The sequence below is a fragment of the Nycticebus coucang genome, chromosome 6, assembly GCF_027406575.1.
Source record: "Nycticebus coucang isolate mNycCou1 chromosome 6, mNycCou1.pri, whole genome shotgun sequence".
Lineage (NCBI taxonomy): Eukaryota > Metazoa > Chordata > Mammalia > Primates > Lorisidae > Nycticebus > Nycticebus coucang.
In genome coordinates, this window is record NC_069785.1 from 116,052,667 (window position 1) to 116,075,398 (window position 22,732).

Consider the following 22,732-nt stretch of genomic DNA (forward strand, 5'->3'; position numbering starts at 1 on the left):
AAGAAGAATTTCAGATGGACCTCCTATTTCAGATTAATATAAGGGTATATACGATTGGATTCCGTTGTTTTGCATTTGTTAGGTAAAGTCCGAGTGGTAGTTGAGCCCTTCACCCAGGAGGTGTGCCATACGGAAGGTCTGTCATGAATGTGAAGGTCCGTGCACCATATTCTCTGTGCAGTAGGTGGTTCAGCACCTCTGTGATGAGTTTCAGGAGATGGTGAGAGAGAGACAGAACTTCCTGCATAGGGCTCTTGGTCAGCTGCAGTTCCGACGGGAGTTGAGCCGCCTCCAGCTCTTGCACACTCAGGTACTGACCTCTGGACTTGGCCCAGGAGATCTGAGTTTCTATCTCAGATGGAAGCTTCAGAGAGAAACTCCCAAACCAGGTATGTGGGATAGGCGGGAACCAAGCACAGACCTCAGTTCTCACTATTTCATCCTAGATCATTGCCTCAGGAACCCTGGTGTGTTTGGAGAATTACCCTGGAGACATATTCTATGGGACAGGCAGCACCTCTCTCAGGGGGCAGGCTGCTGCCTGCCCACTGCTGACCCCATTCCTGAAGCACCTTACTGCAATGATAGCAGAAGCTCAAGGCCATAGCCCAGGGCTGAAGGATCAGAGGCCAGGAATAAGTAAGGCTGCTCACCTTTCCAGCATTTCCTTCTGCTGCCAATCCTGGTCATATTTTGATAAGTCCTAATACTACAGTTAGGGGATCAGGGAACATAGGAGTCTAGCTATGTAGGTTCTTTAGTTAGCTATTGCTGTGTAACAAATTACCCCAAAATAGCATAACTTGAAATGACAAACATTTATTTTCCCATGGTTTAATGGGTCAAGAATCAGGGTGCAGCTTAGCTGGGTGCCTCGGACTCGGGGCCTTGCATAGGCCCCAGTCAAGATGTTGACCATGGCTGTAGTCATCCCAGGGCTTTCCTGGGGAAAGATTCACATCCAAGCTCACTCTTGTGGTTGCTCAGTTCTTGCTGGCTATTGGGCAGAGACATCAATTCCTTGCTATGTGAACTTTGTAGGGCAGCTCACAGCATAGCAGCTGGCTTCCCTTGGAGCAGGCAGGTAAAAAAAAAATGGGAGAGGAGCAGCAAGATAGAAGCCATAGTCTTTTCATGTCTTAATCTCAGAAGTGACATCCCATCACTTTTGCCATATTCTGTTCATTTGAAGCAAATCACTAGATCCAACCCACACCCCAGAGGAAAGGATTACACAGGGCAGAGATACGACACACACGGGAGGATTACGGAGCCATCACAGAGGCTCCCTACCACACATGATGCAATATCCGGCTCTTTCTGGCTTTGGCCACACTCCTATGCTGTCTCTCCAATAATTATTTCATTCCCTTCTGTTCAGATGTCGATAAAGCTGATATCAAATGAACTTCACCATTCTTCTCCATCTTGAAGAAAATAGACATCCGGTCCCAAGCCCAGAAGGCAGAAGCTGAATTGCAAAGACAAGTGCCTCACAAACCAGGTAACCTCCTTTCCCCTGGTAGCTATGTTTGTGATTATCATGAGCACTGAAAGTATGAGATGCTATGACCCCCCAGGAACTAGAAATGTTAGAATCCTACCTCGCTAAACATTCCTTTCTCTCCATCCCCATGCTAAGATTCCCAAGTAATATTTCCATATAAGGAAAAACAAATAGGAATCAAAGTACCATTGTAATTATAACTTGACAAATGTCCAAAAAGAAATTTCAACAGTTCCCCCTCCACCACTGAACACTGAATCTGTCTTGGGATTTCAACCCATACCAGCCAGCTGCATGTAACAAGAAATTAATGGGAAAGTATGAGAGACAGGGAGAAAAACAGAGGAAATAACAAAAAAAATCCTTGCCCCCCCCCCGCAAAAGGACCCCAGATCACTTTACCAATACCACCCCTTAGAATTGGAAGTAAAGACAGAGTGTGGCTCACCTGCCCTGAAGAACCCAATGCGTTTCAACTCACCTGCCTCCCCAGTGGAAGAGAACTAATAGAAAATGAATGCGAGCCTTTCACTAGGCCTTGATGCGGGCCCCTAGTTAAGCATAGCTCCACAAACACCCCTAAACTTGGCAGGGATCAACAAACTCCAGCCCATAGGCAAACTACAGCCTGTACCTATTGTTGGATGGCCTGTGAGCTAAGAATAGTTTTATAGTTTTGAATGATTAGGGAATTAATATGTAAAGAAGAATGACGTTTTTATGGCATGATTTACAATTAAGTCAGGCACTATTTTAAATCTTTGGATATGCTAACTCATTTAATTTTTACAACAACCTAGTAAAGGAGGTACTATCACTCATTATGCAGATGAGTTAACAGAAGATTCTGGATAGGCTGAGTAGGTAGTCAAAGATTGTACTGCCAATGAGCAGTTCTGCCATTCAGTCCTAGGGAGGCTCTACCCAGAAAAAGCATCTAACACTTGAAGGGCAGGGCCAAGCCAGGCAGGCAACACACTGGGGTGAGTTCCCAGAGAAGGCTTTGTGGGAGAATGAGGCCACACTTCTAGCATGATGGCAGAGAACACTAACTCTGCACTTCAATTTTGGTTTTTGGCTGGCAAAGTCTAACATATCTTACTATCTGGCCCTTTAAAGTTTGCTGACTCCAGAACTTGACCTATTATTAATTCCTCCTCCCTTGGGGGAAATTAAGAAGAAGATGAGTCAACCTTGACCCTCCTTTCAGAGTTCCCATCCCACTATCCCCATTTCAACCTTCTCTGTCTTAGAATTATATTGGCCTTATAATTTTGAAAGCAATGTAGTGTTGGAAACCCTACACTAATTCTATAAGAAAGTGAAAGATTATTAATTACATTTGTATAGGTGAGAGAACTGATAGTCTAAGGGGTTAAGTGACCTTCTCAGGGTCTTACAGAACCCGGGTCAGAACACAGGTCCACTGACTGCTGGTTCAGCCATGCTTTCTTATATCTTCCTACCCAAGCCATTTTGTATTGTCTTCTCATGAATAAATAGACAATAGAAATTTTTAAATACTAAAGGCCCAGTAGAGACGATATTGTGGGGACATTCTTAATACAGCTAACATTTACTGAGTGCTGAACTGTATGCCAGATGCCATTCCGAGCACATTACATTTAATGCTCCAAATAGCTCGATGAAATCAAAGAAAATCTGCTGCCATCTTTTGTGGACCCTCATTCTGTCCTGGCTCCTCTATTTCTATTAACTGAAACTCAATCATTTTTCTATTAAAAAAGAAAAAAAAGGCAGGAGAGCCTGAGGCACAGTGCATATATAGCACGGGGGGATGAATGGATGTATGGAAGTAACTTTTCCCTAAGCTGTGTTGTTGTTGTTAACATATTACTATACACAAAAATCAGTGAACTTCTAATTGATTTCTCTTCATCTCTGTAGACCCCAAAAGTGCTTTGCAAGATCTCCTGAAACCTCAGACAGTGCAGAAGGAAGAGCTGGTAGTTGTGCAACCCACAGACCTTTCTGCCAGGGAGTTTGTGGTTTACCAGTATGGCCTCTTCCTCCTGCACCTGCTCACCCCCCAGTTGCATGTAGGTCTGGTTTCTGGCCTCTCTGTGGAGGTGCAGCCATGGAGGTCAGGGTGGCCAGGAAGGCAGCTTTAGGTGGTGGGTTTTCCCTGGGATTAAGCACGTGGAGCAGTGAACTTCCTAGTCTCTCCTTTCCAAGTCTAATCTTTCAAACGATATTAATCATAGGTAGAATGAAGCACTTACTACATATCAGAAAATGTTCTAATGATGTGTACCACTTAACTCCCTTAATCCTCACCAAAAAACCTAAGAAACAGATACAGTTACTTTTCCTATTTTGAATTTGAGAGGAAAAGGCACAGAGTGGTTGAGCAAATTTACTCAAGCTCACACAGCCAAAAAGGCAGAGCCAGGGCTAGAATCCAGTATTACGTCTAGAGAGCCCTTATGCCTGACTGCCAATCTAGTCCACCTATATTTAGAAAAGTAGTAAATTATCACAGTTAGCATAAATATTAAATACCTGTATGCTCTTCCTACCTTCCTGCAGTGGACCCTGAATCTACTTACCTTATTATGATTTAAATCGATGCTCCACTACATTTACTTTCCACTGATTTGACTGATGCTCGGTAGCTAAGCTGCATGAGAAATTATTTTTTTTGCATGAGAATTTTTTTAGCAAAAAGATAAAATTGGTTTTGTTTGTCCTTCATTCTTTTCAGGCTCCAGAAATCACCCTGCAGATTGCTTCCCATCTTCCTGCCATGGAAGCCTCAGGCAATGCCTTCCAAGACTCCTTCTATCAGGTGCTACAAATCCCCATTCCCAAATATGGGTTGTAAAATTCTGGGGTCTAGTCAAAATAAACAAAAGCAAAAAAAAATGCATGTCATAAAAACATTTTTTCTCTCAACTATTGACATATTTTTTTCTTCCTTGGAAATAAATCATTGCACAAAGGCACAATAAATGTCACCATGGAAGAGCTTTCTCTAATCAGTGAGATGGATATGTCCTGGATCACCCCCAGAGCAGCTCACTGGCTTTGTGCCCATTAATAGATCTCCATCATTATCAGAGCCAGAGGTTCCAAACCTTTCCCGGAAGAGTTCTGGTTCCAGCTTCAGGAAATCTTGCACTATCAGCATCTTTCCACAGAAAAGAGTCTAATTTGTTCCTCTCCTGGTAGTTCCTCGAATATGTAGATTGGAAGTGCCTTGCTAGTGACTCGAAGATGGTATATCTAGACCTTAACCACTAATGAAGGTCCACTGTGAAATAATTCTGAGAGAAGGAGCTGCTAATCAATGTTGGAGGATTATAAAACAGTAAACACTTGACTAGCAGATCATTAAGGGATTTAATAAGACCAGATATTACTCATATGTGGTACTTGCCAGGCATTATTTCACTTGATCCTCAAAGCAACTCTATAAAGTAAAAAAGAGTTTAATCTCACTTTACTGATAGGAAAACAAACTCTGGATTCATTGCATGCAGTGTGTTAGATGCCTTACATACCTTAGCTCATTTCTAACTTACAACAACACTATGGGGTAGGTACAATTCTTGTCTCCATTTTATGAATTAGGAAATTGAAGCCCAGAGAAGCTATATAACTTCCCAAGATCACAGTGTTAGCAAGAGTTGAGACTCAAGTTCAGATGTATTTATTTAATGCCAAAAACATCTTCTTAACCATTAGTCTGTGCTACCACAATACCTGATTCAAGGGACAGATTTTGGATTGTCTGATTCCAAATTACCAAAGGTTTTTCCCTGCCAATGTACTCCCCCTTAAGAGATGAACAAGGGAGTGATTTCAAATTAATTATTTGATTTGAAAGGCAGGTGACTTATGAACTTGATTACAGTAATGCCCCAGAAGACAAAGAAAGTCTCAGAGCCTCCAAAGGCAATGATTCCCAAACTATGACCCTTGGAACTCCAGTATTAATTGTGGGAAGCTTGGTAAAAGTAGAAATGCCTTGAACCCGTAGAACCAGAAATTCAGGATGGGCCCCAAGAATCCTTGTGATTCTAATTCCGTGAAAGTTTGAGAACCACTGCTTAAGGAAACAGTACCTGTAGGACTTTGATAAAAGACAGCAGAGATACATCAGTAACTTTGGACTCTGTAAGCTGACCACCCAAGGTACTTAGCTAACTGGTCAACATACAGAGATGATCAACATAAGGAACTTCCATTGAGTACATGTGATGCATGTCCAGTCAATGAAAATTAGGTCAACTCAAGGAGGTGGTCAACGTGGAGAGGTGGCCAACTATGGAGGTTTTACTGTAGTTTGTTTTCTGTAGGATGGAGTTAGCAGGAAAAATTGGGAGACAGTAGAGAAAATGACTTATTCAGAGAGTTAAATCAAAACAATAATTTTTCCTTAGTCATCTGAATCTTCCTTTCAGTAAATTTCTGTGAGGCCCAGAGAATTTTATTGATTCTTAGACCACATACCACAAACCCAGGAAAAGAAAGAGGCCGTGGAAGTACTCCCTGAGCTTGACTCTCTGTGTTTGGATATTTTCTCCAGAGTGCTGAAAACACACTGTTTGTTAGGAGAGAGTGTTTGGCATCTGTGGGAAACTTCGTTCTGCTGTTGATCCACTGCCTGGCCCACATCGCTGCCGGGGACGTCCACCAGGACTCCAGCCTGTCTTTCTGAGGTCATTTTATGAGGTATTATAATATGCACAGGGCATTTTGCTTCTATTTCTCTGTGACTCAGACCCCATTGCCCAGGACTCAGCCCTCATTCTGCAGGAAAATAAATGCTTTCAATATTTCAAATCTGCTTGAGTCCTACGGATGACCTTTGGTTCCCACTGCCTGCCCAGAAAGGCTTTCCTAATCAAAATTCCCATGTCCTCATACAACAAAACGCATGCAGCACTCTTGACAGAAGTGGTCTTCCCAGGAGGACAGCAACTCAGCATTCCATGGAAATTTAACTGTCATTCTACAAACCTCACCAGAATTGTAATGGCCCATGATAAGGGCAAGTGAGGATGAAAATCTCAAGGCCCATTTTCCTTTCAACTATTATTTTAAAGCTCTAGTAACAGTTGCCTCGGAGTCGTACTGATCTGCCCCTCACTTTCCCCTTCCTTGGCCAGGGGCTGAAAGCGTATTTCAAGGACGCGTTCTCCATCACACTGCGAATGTCAACAATCTCCTGGGACAGTGAGTTTGACCAAAGCATGAGTGCTATTCTGCAGGAAGAGCAGTCCGTCTCGGAGAAGCAATGAGATCTTCTCTCTAAACTCTTTGAAATGAAGCATGAGTCTTGCTTGGAGCTAGAATCGTCAGAAAAGGTAAGTAACTTTATTGTGTGTATCACATGGCCTTAATTACAATTAGCTTCTAAGCTCGGTGCCCGTAGCACAGTGGTTAAGGTGCCAGCCACATACACTGAGGCTGGCGGGTTCACACCAAGCTCGGGCCAGCTAAACAATGACAACTGCAACAAAAAAAATAGCTGAGCATTGTGGTGGGAGCCTGTAATCCCAGCTTCTTGGGAGGCTGAGGCAAGAGAATCACTTGAACCCAATAGTTTGAGGTTGCTGTGAGCTGTGACGCCATGGCACTCTACCAATGGTGACATAATGAAACTCTGTCTCAAAATAAATATTAGCTTCTTCACAAAGAAGTCTGTGACCTTTTCAGATATTTCCAGGCTATCTAGCAGTTATACTGCCTTGACACTCAGCCTACTTCTCAAACCACATATGACAGCATTTTTTAAATAATATATCCTAATATAACCAGAGAGTGGTTACGTTGAGTCATGGGGATAGCAAATGTGGGTCTATGAGTTACATAACTTCGTGTATCACTAACATATCATCAGTAAGTAAGCAGAATTCCATCTGTAAAACTCACTGTGACTCATACTAAATTTAGATGCCCAAGTGATAGCATATTTACTCAGACTTACAGTGTGCTGTATTCCAGGCAAGCTTGACAATGATATTCTTCTGAATATTGTCTTATTTAAAGCACCTTTATGAAATTATCTCAGCCTTTTTTAAAATACTTTCTTTATTTCAAAGTATTAAGTGGGTACAAATGTTTTTGTTAAATAGATACCTTTATAACACTTAAGTTGAGGCTTTCAGTATGCCCATATAGAGACCATTATCCTAAATGAAGTATCTCAGGAATGGAAAAACAAACACATGTGTCTTCTCTAGTAATTGGGAGCTCTTCAGTGGGCACATACAGGCACAAAGAGATGTAAAGGTCACAGGAATCAAGAAAGTGGGAGGGGAGCAGCACCTGTGGCTCAAAGGAGTAGGGCACTGGCCCCATATGCTGGAGGTGGCAGGTTCAAATCCAGCTCCAGCCAAAAACTAAAAAAAAAAGTTTTAAAGGGGGAGGGAGTGGAGGAGCATGATAAAAACCTACCTATGGAGTACAATGAACATCATCTCAGCTTTTTAAAGGATATCAAAATTTATGTCTATGATCTTAAAAATAACCCTGCATTAAGTGGGTAATCTTAATCTCATCTTTTCATTATTAAAACTCATCTTTTTCATTATTTCTATCAAATTATAATTTTCAAAGCCACTTTTATATATATTGTCTCACTTGATCCAGTCAGCATTCTTGCAAAATAGGTAGTATATGTATTTTTAGCTATATTATATATTTTAAAAGAGTAAGGAGTTTGCCCAAAGTAATGAAGCTATTTGTAGTGGTAGATTTGAGACTAGACTCTAGATCTCCCCTGACTCCTGATTAAATATCCCCTATGCATCTCTTCATGATTAGATCTTCATTAGTTACTGAGTCAGGGGTTTGTTTCATAGTTGCTGCAGATGTTGGTCATTCAGAGCACAGAATTCGGTTACACCCCAGCTCCCACAGACCACAGAGAATGGTCAATTTTCTGTCCTTGTCTATCGGCAGCATTTGACACATAAGATCACTTTCTCCTCCTTGATACGTTTTCTTCACTTGGCAGCCAGGTCACTGGCCCATCTCTCCAATTTTCCCCCCACCTACCTCTCAGTGACCTTTGCTGACCCCTCCTCTTCTCTCTGACCTCTTAATGTTGGGGGGGCCAGGATTCATTCCCCTTGGGGGAGTCATCCAGTCTTCTAGCTTTAAATCCTGTCTATGTGTCAATGACTCTTACATTTTGATCTTTAGCCCCAACTCAACTTTCTACCTCAACTCATGTTTCCAATTGCTATCAGCCATCTCCACCTGGATATGTGATAAGTATCTCAAATTCAACATGTACAAAACTCAATTTCTGATCTTTCTAAATCTTCTTCACCTCCCAAATTTCCCTATCTTGATTGACAGCAAGTCTACTCTTCAGGTTTTTCATGGCAAAGAATTCCTCGAACCCTCTGATACATACACCCTACAACAAAACCATCGAGAAATTCTGTTGTGCTCCCCTCAGAGGATGTCCAGAATCTGACCACTGCTCATCAGCTACACCGCTACTATCCTGGTGCAGGTTCATCACCATCATCTCTTGCCTGAATTACTATAATACTTCCTAATTGGTCTCCTTGAGTCCACCCTTGTCTCTCTTCAATTTATTCTCAAAACAGCAAAGTGATTCTTTCAAAATGAAAACCAGATCTGCTCAAATCCTGCCATGATTCCCCAGTTCATTCAGAGTAAAAGACAAAGAAGCCAAGTTCACCTGGTCACTCACCCCTCACCTATAACCCCAACCCCACTTTCTTCTTTGCTGTTCTTCAAACACACCAGGTACACTCTCCTCCTAAGGGGAGGTTTCCTCTAAGGCAGTAGTTCTCAGTCAGGAGCAATTTTGTCTCCCTGAGGACATTTGTCAATGTCTGGAGACTTTTTGATTGTCATGCCTCAGGCACACGGGTGCCAACACCTGATGGTAGAGGGCAAGGATACTGCTACACAGCACAAGGCATAGAATAGCTCCCACAACAAAATCCCAAAGGGTCTACAGCACCGAGTTCAATAAACCCTGGTCTAAGGATGACAGCATGCCTGACTTGTACCTCCTTCATGTCTTTGTTCAAATGTCACCCTCTCAATGAGGCCTACCCCACCTCAATTTGCAACCCTTTTTACCTCCTACTTATCCGAGTTCCCTTGGTCTGCTCTACTTTTTCCTAAATCACTTCCTGACTTTCTATATAGTTTACTATCACTCATGGTTTATTACTTCTTTCCCCCATTAGAATTTAAGCTCCATGAGAGCAAAGGTGTCTATTTTGTTTTTTGATGTAGCCCATGTGCCAGGCTCATAATAGGCTTTCGGTATATTTACTATGTTAATGAATAAATAGATTTATAAGAACCCTGAAGCATATACTGAAATACCACAATCTGCCAATCTACCAGAGTAAGTATAAGACAAATAGCAACCATTACATGCTTGCCATATTCCAGACATTAAGATAAGAGTTTCACATACATTATTTCATTTAATCTTTCCCATGCCCTTGTAATGTAGAAGCTACTTTTATTCCTGGATTGCAGATGAGGAAACTGGGGCTTAGGAGTGTTAAAAACAACTTTCTCAAGGTGCAGAGATAATAGCATAACTGAAATGTTAGTTCTCTGACAACCAACAGCTACGAAAAGGTTTCATTTTATTTTACAAGCAGATTTGTATATACTACTCTCAGGTCCACATTCTGGCTAAAGAAACTCAAGAGTACTTAAAAGAAATGGTAACAAAGATGTTAACTCTGTCCCTCCACACTCTCTACAGTACATTAAGAAAAACGAAGATCTTTTCCTCTACACCAATATGGAACATTTTCTGAAAAGCATACTCGGTGCAGAACAACAGATGCTAAGAAAACCGAGAGATCAATTTAAGAGTGAAGAAAAGGTGAGGTGCTTTTTTTTTTTTTTTTTTATTGTTGGGGATTCATTGAGGGTACAATAAGCCAGGTTACACTGATTGTATTTGTTAGGTAAAGTCCCTCTTGCAATCATGTCTTGCCCCCAGAAGGTGTGGCACACACCAAGGCCTCGCCCCCTCCCTCCTCCCTCTCTCTGCTTTTCCTCCCCCCACCATGACCTTAATTGTCATTAATTGTCCTCATATCAAAATTGAGTACATAGGATTCATGCTTCTCCATTCTTGTGATGCTTTACTAAGAATAATGTCTTTCACTTCCATCCAGGTTAATACGAAGGATGTTAAGTCTCCCTTTTTTTTAATAGCTGAATAGTATTCCATGGTATACATATACCACAGCTTGTTAATCCATTCCTGGGTTGGTGGGCATTTAGGCTGTTTCCACATTTTGGCGATTGTAAATTGAGCTGCAATAAACAGTCTAGTACAAGTGTCCTTATGATAAGAGGATTTTTTTCCTTCTGGGTAGATGCCCAGTAATGGGATTGCCAGATCAAATGGGAGGTCTAGCTTGAGTGCTTTGAGGTTTCTCCATACTTCCTTTCAGGAAGGTTGTACTAGTTTGCAGTCCCACCAGCAGTGTAAAAGTGTTCCCTTCTCTCCACATCCACGCCAGCATCTGCAGTTTTGAGATTTTGTGATGTGGGCCATTCTCACTGGGGTTGGATGGTATCTCAGAGTGGTTTTGATTTGCATTTCTCTAATATATAGGGATGATGAACATTTTTTCATATGTTTGTTAGCCATTCGTCTATCTTCTTTAGAGAAGGTTCTATTCATGTCTCTTGCCCATTGATATATGGGATTGTTGGCTTTTTTCATGTGGATTAATTTGAGTTCTCTATAGATCCTAGTTATTAAGCTTTTGTCTGATTCAAAGTCTGTACTACAAGGCCATAGTGGTCAAGACATCATGGTACTGGCACAAAAATAGAGACATAGACACTTGGAATCAAATAGTAAACCAGGAAATGAAACTAACATCTTACAACCACCTAATCTTCGATAAACCAAACAAGAACATACCTTGGGGGAAAGACTCCCTATTCAATAAATGGTGTTGGGAGAACTGGATATCTACATGTAAAAGACAGAAACTAGACACACACCTTTCTCCACTCACAAAAATTGATTCAAGATGGATAAAGGACTTAAATTTAAGGCATGAAACAATAAAAATCCTCAAAGAAAGCATAGGAAAAACACTGGAAGATATTGGCCTGGGGAAAGACTTCATGAAGAAGACTGCCATGGCAATAGCAAAAACAACAAAAATAAACAAATGGGACTTAATTAAGCTGAAAAGCTTCTGTACAGCTAAGGAGACAACAACCAAAGCAAAGAGACAACCTACACAATGGGAAAGGATATTTGCATATTTTGAATCAGACAAATCCAGATAAAAACTTGATAACTAGGATCTATAGAGATGCTTTTATGATCAACAGCATTAAGATTCTACTTTGCATGGAAAAACATACCATGCTCATGGCTGGGAAGAATCAACATTGTTAAAATGTCCGTACTACCCAAAGCAATATATAATTTTAATGCAATCCCTTGTAGGGAACAATACTCCCTACAAGAAAGAACATGATGATCTCAGTTTACAAGATTAAAAGGTGTTAAACATCATCAATACAACACCTGATGAAGATGACAATTACTCTGTAATACATAAACATGTATTATAATTTGGGTGTGTATATGACATAACAGGAGCTAATACAAGTATTTGTCACAGATAATGAGGGCTCTACTGATATTTTTACTGTGACTAAAAGGTCATTTGACCACACAGCCTATTAAAATATTCATTAAAGATGTTGACTGATAAAGCTTCACTATCATACTTTAAAGATCTTGAAAAAATAATACTTCATTTTATATGGAATCAGAAAAAACCTCGAATAGCCAAGACATTACTCAGAAATAAAAACAAAGCAGGAGGAATCACGCTACCAGACCTCAGACTATACTATCAATCGATAGTGATCAAAACAGCATGGTACTGGCACAAAAACAGAGAAGTAGATGTCTGGAACAGAATAGAGAACCAAGAGATGAATCTAGCTACTCAGTGTTATTTGATCTTTGACACACCAATTAAAAACATTCAGTGGGGGAAAAGATTCCTTATTTAACAAATGGTGCTGGGTGAACTGGTTGGCAACCTGTAGAAGACTGAAACTGGACCCACACCTTTCACCATTAACTAAGACTCTCACTGGATTAAAGATTTAAACTTAAGACATGAAACTATAAAAATACTAGAAGAGAATGCTGGGAAAACCCTTGAAGAAATCGGCCTGGACAAGTATTTTATGAGGAGGACCCCCCCCCCCCAGGCAATTGAAGCAGCTTCAAAAATACACTACTGGGACTTGATCAAACTAAAAAGCTTCTGCACAGCCAAGAACACAGTAAGTAAAGCAAGCAAACAGCCCTCAGAATGGGAGAAGATATTTGCAGGTTATGTCTCCAACAAAGGTTTAATAACCAGAATCCACAGAGAACTCAAACGTATAAGCAAGAAAAGAACAAGTGATCCCATCACAGGCTGGGCAAGGGACTTGAAGAGAAACTTCTCTGAAGAAGACAGGCGCACGGCCTACAGACATATGAAAAAATGATCATCTTTAATCATCAGAGAAATGCAAATCAAAAATACTTTGAGATATCATCTAACTCCAGTAAGATTAGCCCATATCACAAAATCCCAAGACCAGAGATGTTGGCGTGGATGTGGAGAAAAGGGAACACTTCTACACTGCTGGTGGGAATGCAAATTGATACATTCCTTTTGGAAAGATGTTTGGAGAACCCTTAGAGATCTAAAAATAGATCTCCCATTCAATCCTATAATTCCTTTACTAGGCATATACCCAGAAGACCAAAAATCACATCATAACAAAGATATTTGTACCAGAATATTTATTGCAGCCCAATTCATAATTGCTAAGTCATAGAAAAAGCCTAAGTGCCCATCAATCCACGAATGGATTAATAAATTGTGGTATATGTACAACATGGAATATTACACAGCCTTAAAGAAAGATGGAGACTTTACCTCTTTCATGTTTACATGGATGGAGCTGGAACATATTCTTCTTAGTAAAGTATCTCAAGAATGGAAGAAAAAGTATCCAATGTACTCAGCCCTACTATGAAACTAATTTATGGCTTTCACATGAAAACTATAACCCAGTTATAACCTAAGAATAGGGAGAAGGGGAAAGGGAGGGGAGGGAGGGGGAAGGTAGGTGGAGGGAGGGTGATTGATGGGATTACACCTGCAGTGCATCTTACAAGGGTACATGTGAAACTTAGTAAATGTAGAATGTAAATGTCTTAACACGATAACTAAGAAAATGCCAGAAAGGCTGTTAACCAGTATGATGAAAATGTGTCAAACGGTCTATAAAACCAGTGTATGGTGCCCCATGGTTGCATTAATGTACACAGCTATAATTTAATAATAAAAAAAAGATGTTTACTGAATCTCCGTCTAGAAATGTAATTTTATGTATATCATTATTTAATCAGGCTAAGGTTACCTGTTACTAAATCACAAAGTAAATGAATATGTTTGTACAATATTTGGTGATTTTAAAATGAGAGTATTTAAAATACAGGCCAGGTAACACACACCAAATTCACTTCGCAGGCCCTGGTTGGACTATCCCCAAAGAGATAGGTAGTCATTTGAAACTAAAGAAAAAACAAACAGGAAACACACCACCACCACCACCAGTACCACGTGAACTTAATGTAAGCAAAAAAAAATTCAAATACAGGCTCAGCGCCAGTAGCTCAGTGCCTAGGGCACCAGCCACATACACTGGAGCTGGCGAGTTCGAATCCAGCCCCGCTCTGCCAAACAACAATGACAACTACAATAACAACAACAAAAAAATAGCTGGGTGTTGTGGTGGGTGCCTGTGGTCCCAGCTGCTTGGGAGGCTGAAGCAAGATAACTGCTTAAGCCCAAGAGTTTGAGGTTGCTGTACGCTGTGACACCATGGCACTCTACCCAGGGTAGCATAGTGAGACTCTGTCTCAAAAAAAAAAAAAAAAAAAATTTTTTTTTTTTCAAATACAAACTCCGTATCAAAAATCTGCTCTCAGGTTACAAATCCTTTACCTGGAATTCAGACTGCTTCTCACATGGATAATTCTCTTTATTGTGGCCCAAGACGTGTAGCCGAAGGGAGAAAATATATCGGAGGGTGCCAAAAAAAGTATACATACTTTTAAAAAGAACTGCATTAAAATCGTAATACTCAATATATACCAATAACAAAAGATGAATACATGTCACGTTTGAATTCTGCAATTACAAGAGATGCTCAAAGTGGTTCCCATCAGTGTCCAGACCCTTCTGATTATGGCAAACTAGTGCTTGCGTGACACTGACCAAAGTGTCTACTTGTATTGCTGCACGTGCCCTTTCAATTTCTTCCTGAAGTACAGTCAGGGTAGCTGGTTTGCTGTGCTACACAGCGCACTTTAAGGTCCTCCACAGGTAGAAGTCAAAGGGTGTTAAGTCAGGAGAAACGCAGCCACATCTCTTTGTCCTATCCATGGTCCTGACAAATTCTCCTGGAGGTAAGCTCTCATGTTCAGGGCAGGTAATATGCTTGCGATAAAAACTTACCATTTTGCTGTTTTAAGAATGTGTCATATGCTTGTTCTGCTAACTCCTATCTCATGTGCACACTTCAGTGAATTTCTGCAGCAAGCATGTAAACTGCTCCAAAACCAGAGCAAAAGGAGGACTTGCTGCTATGTGAAGCCTCCCCAATCTCTCCCCTTGCACACATCACACACCGTACCATGCATCTCAAACTTACCACAAATGCGTGCACCTGGAGTTTCTGTGGCACACTCACAGCGCCATTGTCGTCGTACTTCCACGACATTCTTAAATTTCACAGACCACTTCAAAATGGTCTTGCACTCCTTGAACAACCAACATGCTTACAATTTTCTTTGACTACCCTGCCTGCCATTGGGCAACACTAGCATTCATTTGATTAACACCATCTTTTGAGTGAATGTCAAACTACATGTTGCTACTGTAATTCATCTTCAAAAGGTAATGCGTAGATAACATCTCTTGAAATGTCTATGGCACCCCTGGTATACACACTCAATTGTTAGTGAGTTTCCCAAGGAATGCAAGGAAGGTAGACAAGTAAAAAATTAAAACTTTAATTTAGGCTCGGTGCCTGTGGCTCAAGCGGCTAAGGCACCAGCCACATACTCCTGAGCTGGCGGGTTAGAATCCAGCCCGGGCCCGCCAAACAATGATGGCTGCAACCAAAAAAATAGTCAGACATTGTGGCGGGTGCCTGTAGTCCCAGTTACTTGGGAGGCAGAGACAAGAGAATCGCTTGAGCCCAAGAGTTGGAGGTTGCTGTGAGCTGTGGTGTCACAGCACTCCACCCAGGGCGACAGTTTGAGGCTCTGTCTCAGAAAAAAAAAAAAAAAAAAAACTTTAATTTAAACATTTGGGTGGTGATAAATGCTACCTAGTTTAGGAATTCAGTGTCCATCTAGTATAACATTTTTAGCTCTGCATGTTTTTTTTTTTATTAAATCATAGCTGTGTACATTGATATATTCATGGGGCATCATTCACTAGCTTCACAGACCGTTTACCAAGTTTCACATATACCCTTGTAACATGCACCGCTGGTGTAATCCCACCAAGCCCCTTCCCTCTACCCACCTCCCTCCTCCCTCCCCTCCCTTTCCCCCTTCCCCCTATTCTTAGGTTGTAACTGGGTTATAGCTTTCATGTGAAAACCCTAAATTAGTTTCATAGTAGGGCTGAGTACTTTGGGTACTTTTTCTTCCATTCTTGAGATACTTTACTAAGAAGAATATGTTCCAGCTCCATCCATGTAAACATGAAAGAGGTAAAGTCTCCATCTTTCTTTAAGGCTGCATAATATTCCATGGTGTACATGTACCACAATTTATTAATCCATTCGTGGATCAATGGGCACTTCTGCATGTTTCTTGTCACCAAGAGACTTCCTTACATGGCTGAGGATTTAGTTCCAACTCCAACCAATCAAAATACTAATGGTATATTAATTTATAGAAAATAAAAACTCTAGATGACAAGAAGATTGTTAAGTTTAACAAGTTTTAAATCAAGCCATAAGGAACACTGCTCAGAATCAATTCTCTTCATTTTTTGTTGTTGTTGTTGTTGTTGTTGCAGTTTGGCTGGGGCTGGGTTTGAACCCGCCACCCTCGGCATATGGGGCCGGCGCCCTACTCACTGAGCCACAGGCACCACCCAATTCTCTTCATTTTAATCCTCCATTTCTCTCACCTTAGAGTGACATTATATTCTGATTTCCCCACGGTTAGAAGTTGGTTAGTTATCTTTATTTGGTTTAAATCGTTTGATTGAAAAGATTATTCATCAAGTAGTACCAGATCTGACAGCCATAAAGTACGTGAATAGCTACCATTTCCATTAAAATTGCCTAATGCTTTCATGACACAAATACCAATAAAATGGGAAACGATAGTTGCTGATAAGAGTGAACTACAAGGGTACTGACCTCTCATCTCCTCCATGAACTGGGAATTCTTAAAGCACCCCAATGAATAATAGCTTTATAAGATTAAAGACCCTCTAGGACTTTGAGGAGGTAAGTCTTAGTTTGATTTGATTAATATTGGGCATGTGTCCTTTCAAAGAACTTTATTTAGCTACTCACATAAATTATCAAGTGTATTTCCCAGAAAGCAGAGTGAAGATCAATTAGGCCAGACATGCAAGACGGTTTAGTATAGTTAAGCCAAGAGTCCAGGCCTCTGGGAGAGGTGTCAAAGGAAGAGTAGTAGAGAAATTAAAGACCTTTTTTTCTATATTCCTCATTTTTGGCTGAATAAAGCACCTACCAGAATGTGATCCTATTAATTTCCTGGCTGACTTCTTGGGCTCTCCATCCAATTTCCATTAATATGCTGACAGCTGTGGGCTTTTAGTAAGCACATGCTTCTTAATGGAAATGCCACAGATTACAAGAGGGGGATCACATTCTCTTTCCTGCTGCGTTATATATATTTATTGCTGAATCAAATCAATAGCAAATTTCCTTTTAAAAATTTAGGTTCTAGTTATCTTTAAGGAATTAGCTTTGTGTGCACACACACACGTACAGCCCACTGCCCAGAAAAAGGATCAGAAAGCCTCAATAAATGTAGCAGCCATATATGTTTTTACCAACTAAAATGTTTCCAAAAATACATTTGTCTTAGGAATTACTTATTATTTGAAAAGTGGCACATAGTCTTCCACCTTCCAAGAAGATGTAGTGAATATACTTTTCCCTATTCCTCCCATAGGTATAACTAAGTATCTTTGTATAAAACAAAGATAAGACTCTGAAAGGTATAGAGAAAAAGGTAGACTGGCTAGGGACCTCAGAATTCAAGAGGGGATATAAAGATAAGTGCCATAGATTTTCCCCCTCATATATTCCAGATTTGGAAATGAAGAAGCCAGCAATGCATAAACACCAACGGGCACAGACTAAAAAGACTGCTCTTTAGCCAAAGGACCAGAAATGGGACAGCATAGCAAGACAGAAAACTTTGACAATAAGCCCCTTACTCCAAAAAACAGCATTAAAAGTAAAAGTTAAATGGGAAGTCTAGAGATCTATCCTTGCCAGACTGGAACAAGGCACCCCTATCTCTTGTTGGTTTGATGTCGGAGAAGACTGAGAGCTAGGAATTTTCATCTTTTCATCCCCTCAGTGCAGTAACAAACCGTCTTCCCACACCATGGTGCCAGTGGAGACCACATGGGCGTCTAGGTGTCCACCCATACATGGCACTAAAGATCCTTCCCCACCCTTCTGGTTTGGAATTAAAGGAGGCCAAGTGAAGAGTTGACACTTTTGCCATTGTCCAATGATAATGAGGTCACCCTGGTTACAGTGTTAGTAGAGACGACACAGAGAGCTAGAACTGTAACACCCCCACCCCCAAGCACTAATAAGGGACTTTTCCTTAGGTATTGATAGAGGCCAAGAGGGGAACCTAAATTTTCACCCACTCCAGGCAGTAACAAGGTAGCCTCCCTTCTCTCCATACTAGACTGAAGTCAAAAGAAACCAGCTAAAAGTTTAAATAAGATCTCAAGTCTCATAATATCAAAAATGTCCTGATTTCAGTCAAAAATTACATATCATACCAGCATCCAGAAAGGTATCAAACTAAATGGAAAAAAAAAAAACATCAGCAGAAAGATGATGGACTAGAAACATCTCCTTACCAGTCACTCATTATGAGACAGTAGAACTAACTCAGCCACCCCTGGCTCGGGGAACCTATGCAGGAACATCACTCAAGGGACACAGTGAAGCAGGAGGAGACTCCAGTATCCAACAAAGAGGTCTGGAGCTCAGGAAGACCTGTGCAGAAGCCAAGTGCCTGGGTATGAGCAACGGCCAGCCAGCCAGCCTGCCCTCCCACAGAGGAGTAGGGGCAGAAAAGGGCTGTCCTGCAGTTATTTTGATTTTGGACTGATCTGTTTGCTGGAGCTGCCTTGGAAGTGAGTGTAAGCAAGTGAGTAAACTCAAACAGCATCTGACAGGTGGGGTGGATCTACCATAAGCTTGGCTACTAACAGGGTGCCACCACTGTGGGAAGGCCACATGGGAGGAACAGTCTGCAGAGTCCTAGTGCATGACTGGCTCTGGCATGTGGACAGAGCTCAGGCAGCCATCCTTGCAAGGAGCTGAATGACCCCCACATCTGTGGGAAGGGCACTTTGTTGCCAGGGGACACTGACATGCCTCCTAAGAAATCTGGTGAGAGCTTCAGGACCCCAATCCCATGGGAACTGAAGAACCAACCAGGCCCAGATTGAGAGCAAATAAGTCAGGAAGACAAGACCAGGTCCCCTGGAGAACCACAGTGTATCCTCCATCACCTACCACCACCGCACCACCTGGTGCACAGGCAATACACACACACACTTTTTTTTTTCTCATGTTCTCAGTATTTTTCCTTAGCTTTTTTTTTTAATTGTTATTGTTTGTTGTTTGGTTTGGTTGTATTTTTATTTTTTCATTTTTATTTTCTTCAACAGCAAGGACTCCTCCAATTTAGTTATGGTTGGTCAGCCTGTATTATTTCTTTTTTTATTTATCTCCTTTTGTGTATTTTTCTACTTTTCCAAATTTCTCATACAACAATGAAGTTATTCTTTTTTTTCTTCATCTTAAATAACTATTTTTAATTTTCTTTATCTATTTTTCTTTTTTCTTTTCTCCAAGGACTGGGGGGTCATGGCATAGATCTGGCTGGTGGTCTGGCTCAAGGAGGCCATGAGCTCATGGTCTAGGGTAGTAGTTCTCAACCTTCATAATGCTGCAACCCTTTAATACAGTTCTTCATGTTGTAGTGACCCCCAATCATAAAATTATTTTCATTGCTACTTCATAACTATAATTTTGCTAGTTATGAATCATAATGTAAATATCTGATATGTAGGATGTATTTAGCTGCAGTCCACAGGTAGAGAACCACTGGTCTAGGGTGTCCTTCTATCTTTGGCCTTTGGAAAGAAGGTATTGGTAGGTCCCCACTGTGACATATTGCTGATTCTTTTCTATATTTGGCAGAGCTGAGGTTGTGCTTTTGCCTAGTCTGGCAAGGAGCTCCTGACCTTTAGGGACCTACTCAGCCTGGCCTCCCAAAGTTCTAGAGTTGTGGGTGTAGGTCACAGTATCCTCCTGACCACCACCATTTCTCCTGTTGCTTGCTTTCTCTTTCTGTCCTTCTCCCCTTTGCTTAAATTCTTTCCTTTAACTCCCTTTCTTTTTTTTTTATATCTTTTTCTTTCTCCCTTTTCATTCTCAGTCCTTCTCTTCCTTTTGGTCTTATACAAAAAGACCACTTTAATACCTAAGCTCAGAGGCAAGGTAATTTAAAATGAATGAGGTAATGAGAGGAAAAAGAAGAGGAAGGAAGTGAACAAGAAGAAAACACACATGAGGAGGAACCAATGGGAACATGAAAAACCAGAACAGAGCAAATCCTCCCTAAGGGAGTATGAGGTAGCTACCACAGAGGACTCTATCTATAAAAGAATTGATGGAAATGACGGAAATGGAATTTAAAATATGGATGGGAAAAAAATAAAGAGAATTGATAACCAAAAGGTAATCCAAAATCATAATCAAAAAGTGAATGAAAGATATAAAGAATATAAAAGGATGTGGTGGAGCTTAAGAAATTTAAGGAGTCAATTGGGGAATTTAAAGATGCAGTAGAAGGTATCAATAGATTAGACCATGGAGAACAAAGAATCTCAGAGCTAGAGAATAATGCTTTTGAGCTAACTCAGCCAATTAAGGAGGCAGGAAAAAAGAGAGAAAAAGCAAGGACGTCATGAAGCATTCAAACATACAAATCATAGGGATCGCTGAAGGGCATCCAAAGGAATGGATGCCCTACTGGAGGATACCATAAATGAAAATTTCCCAAGTATCACTAAATATTCCAAAAGACTCCTGTTAGACGGATATCAAACCCTGGATCATCTCAACACAGAGACACATTGTAATGAACCTGTCCAAAGTTAAGAGAAAATTCTGAAAGCAGCCAGCAGTAAGCACCAAAGGACCATCCAGTGACAGCAGACTTCTCAGCTAAAACTTTCCAAGCCAGAAGAAAATGGTCATTTACCTTTAACATTCTGAAAAAACAATTTTCAGCCCTGTATCATGCTAAACTAATCTTCAAAATTGATGGAGAAATCAAATCTTTTAATGATATACAAACATTGAAGAAATTTGCCACAATACGACCAGCTCTATAGCAAATACTTAAACCTATTCTTCACACTGACTATCACAATGGACTGCCATCAAAGTAAATACCCAGAACCTAAAGTACAAAAAAACTTAGCTTCCACAATGACACAAAGAATAAAACTAAGCAATGGACTTTCACAAATAAGATGAATAGAACTCTCCCATACTTATCAATTCTTTTAATAAATGTGAATGGCTTGAATTCCCCCACTGAAGAGGCACAGGCTGGCTGACTGGATTAAAAAGCATAAGCTATCTATTTGATATTTCCAGAAAACACATCTAATCTTGACGGACAAAATAACATTCAAAGTGAATATTGGAAAACAGTATTTCAGGCAAATGGAAATCAAAATAAAGGAGGGCTTACAATATTATTTTCAGATACAAGTGGATCTAAAGCAACTAAAGTTAAGAAAGACAAGGATGATCACTTCATACTGGTCAAAGGAACAATACAAGAAGAGGACATTTCAATTCTAAATATTTATGTATCCAATTTAAATGGTCTCAGATTTATGAAACAGACCTTAATTGGTCTGAGCAATATGAAAACCTGTAATACCATAATAACTGAGGACTTTAACATCCCTGACAGAACTAGACAGATCTTATAAACAAAAACAGAGATACAAGGGACTTAAATGTGACCCTAGAACAAATGGGCTTAAATAGACAGAACTCACCATCCCAAAGCTAAGGAATATATGTTCATCTCGTCAGCCCATGGAACATACTCCAAAACAGATCATATCCTAGGACACAAATCAAACCTCAACAAAGTTAATAGAATTGAAATTATACCTGTATCTTCTCAGACCACAGGCAATAAAGGCAAAACTCAACTGCAACAAAAATTTTTTCCTTTTTTTTCTAATTTATTCAAATTAATACAAGGGTACAATTTTTAGATTACATCGTTCTTACTTCCAGGGTAAGCTTCCATTTGTAGAAGAGCCCCTCACCCAGGGGGTGTGTTATACACCCTCACAATGTGCACATTAGGTGAGATCCCACCTCATGCCCTCCCTCTTTCTGCCATGTCTTCCCGCATCCCCTCTCCCTCTTCCCTCTACTCCCAAACTGGTCTATATTCATGTTTTAATTGTTTTTATGAACATGTAATCTTTTATATATTGTTTTCATATTAGTATGGAGTACAATGAATATTTTTCCATTTTTGCAATACTTTACTAAGAAGAATGTTTTTCAACTCCATCCAGGTAAATGTAAAAGATATAAAGTCTCCATCTTTTTTAATGACTGAATGGTATACATATACCACAGTTTGCGGATCCATTCATGCGTTGATGGGCACTTAGGTTGATTCCACAACTAGGCAATTACGAATTGAGCCACAATAAACATTCTAGTGCAAATGTCTTTGTGGTAAAATGATTTCTTTTCTTCTGGGTAGATACCTAGTAATGGGATTCCAGGGTCAAATGGAAGGTCTACATTTAGATCTTT

General features: G+C 40.4%; 2 long non-coding RNA genes across 2 annotated transcripts; both read left to right on the top strand.

The window, feature by feature from the left end:
• Nucleotides 1–206: 206 nt before the first annotated feature.
• Nucleotides 207–4,353, top strand: LOC128588088 (uncharacterized). Its single transcript, XR_008380710.1, has 5 exons — nt 207–310; nt 447–639; nt 1,382–1,504; nt 3,416–3,567; nt 4,233–4,353. It is a non-coding gene; the product is annotated as an uncharacterized LOC128588088 (long non-coding RNA).
• A 1,706-nt stretch (nt 4,354–6,059) lies between these two features.
• Nucleotides 6,060–10,373, top strand: LOC128588089 (uncharacterized). Its single transcript, XR_008380711.1, has 3 exons — nt 6,060–6,205; nt 6,643–6,840; nt 10,251–10,373. It is a non-coding gene; the product is annotated as an uncharacterized LOC128588089 (long non-coding RNA).
• Nucleotides 10,374–22,732: the final 12,359 nt, after the last annotated feature.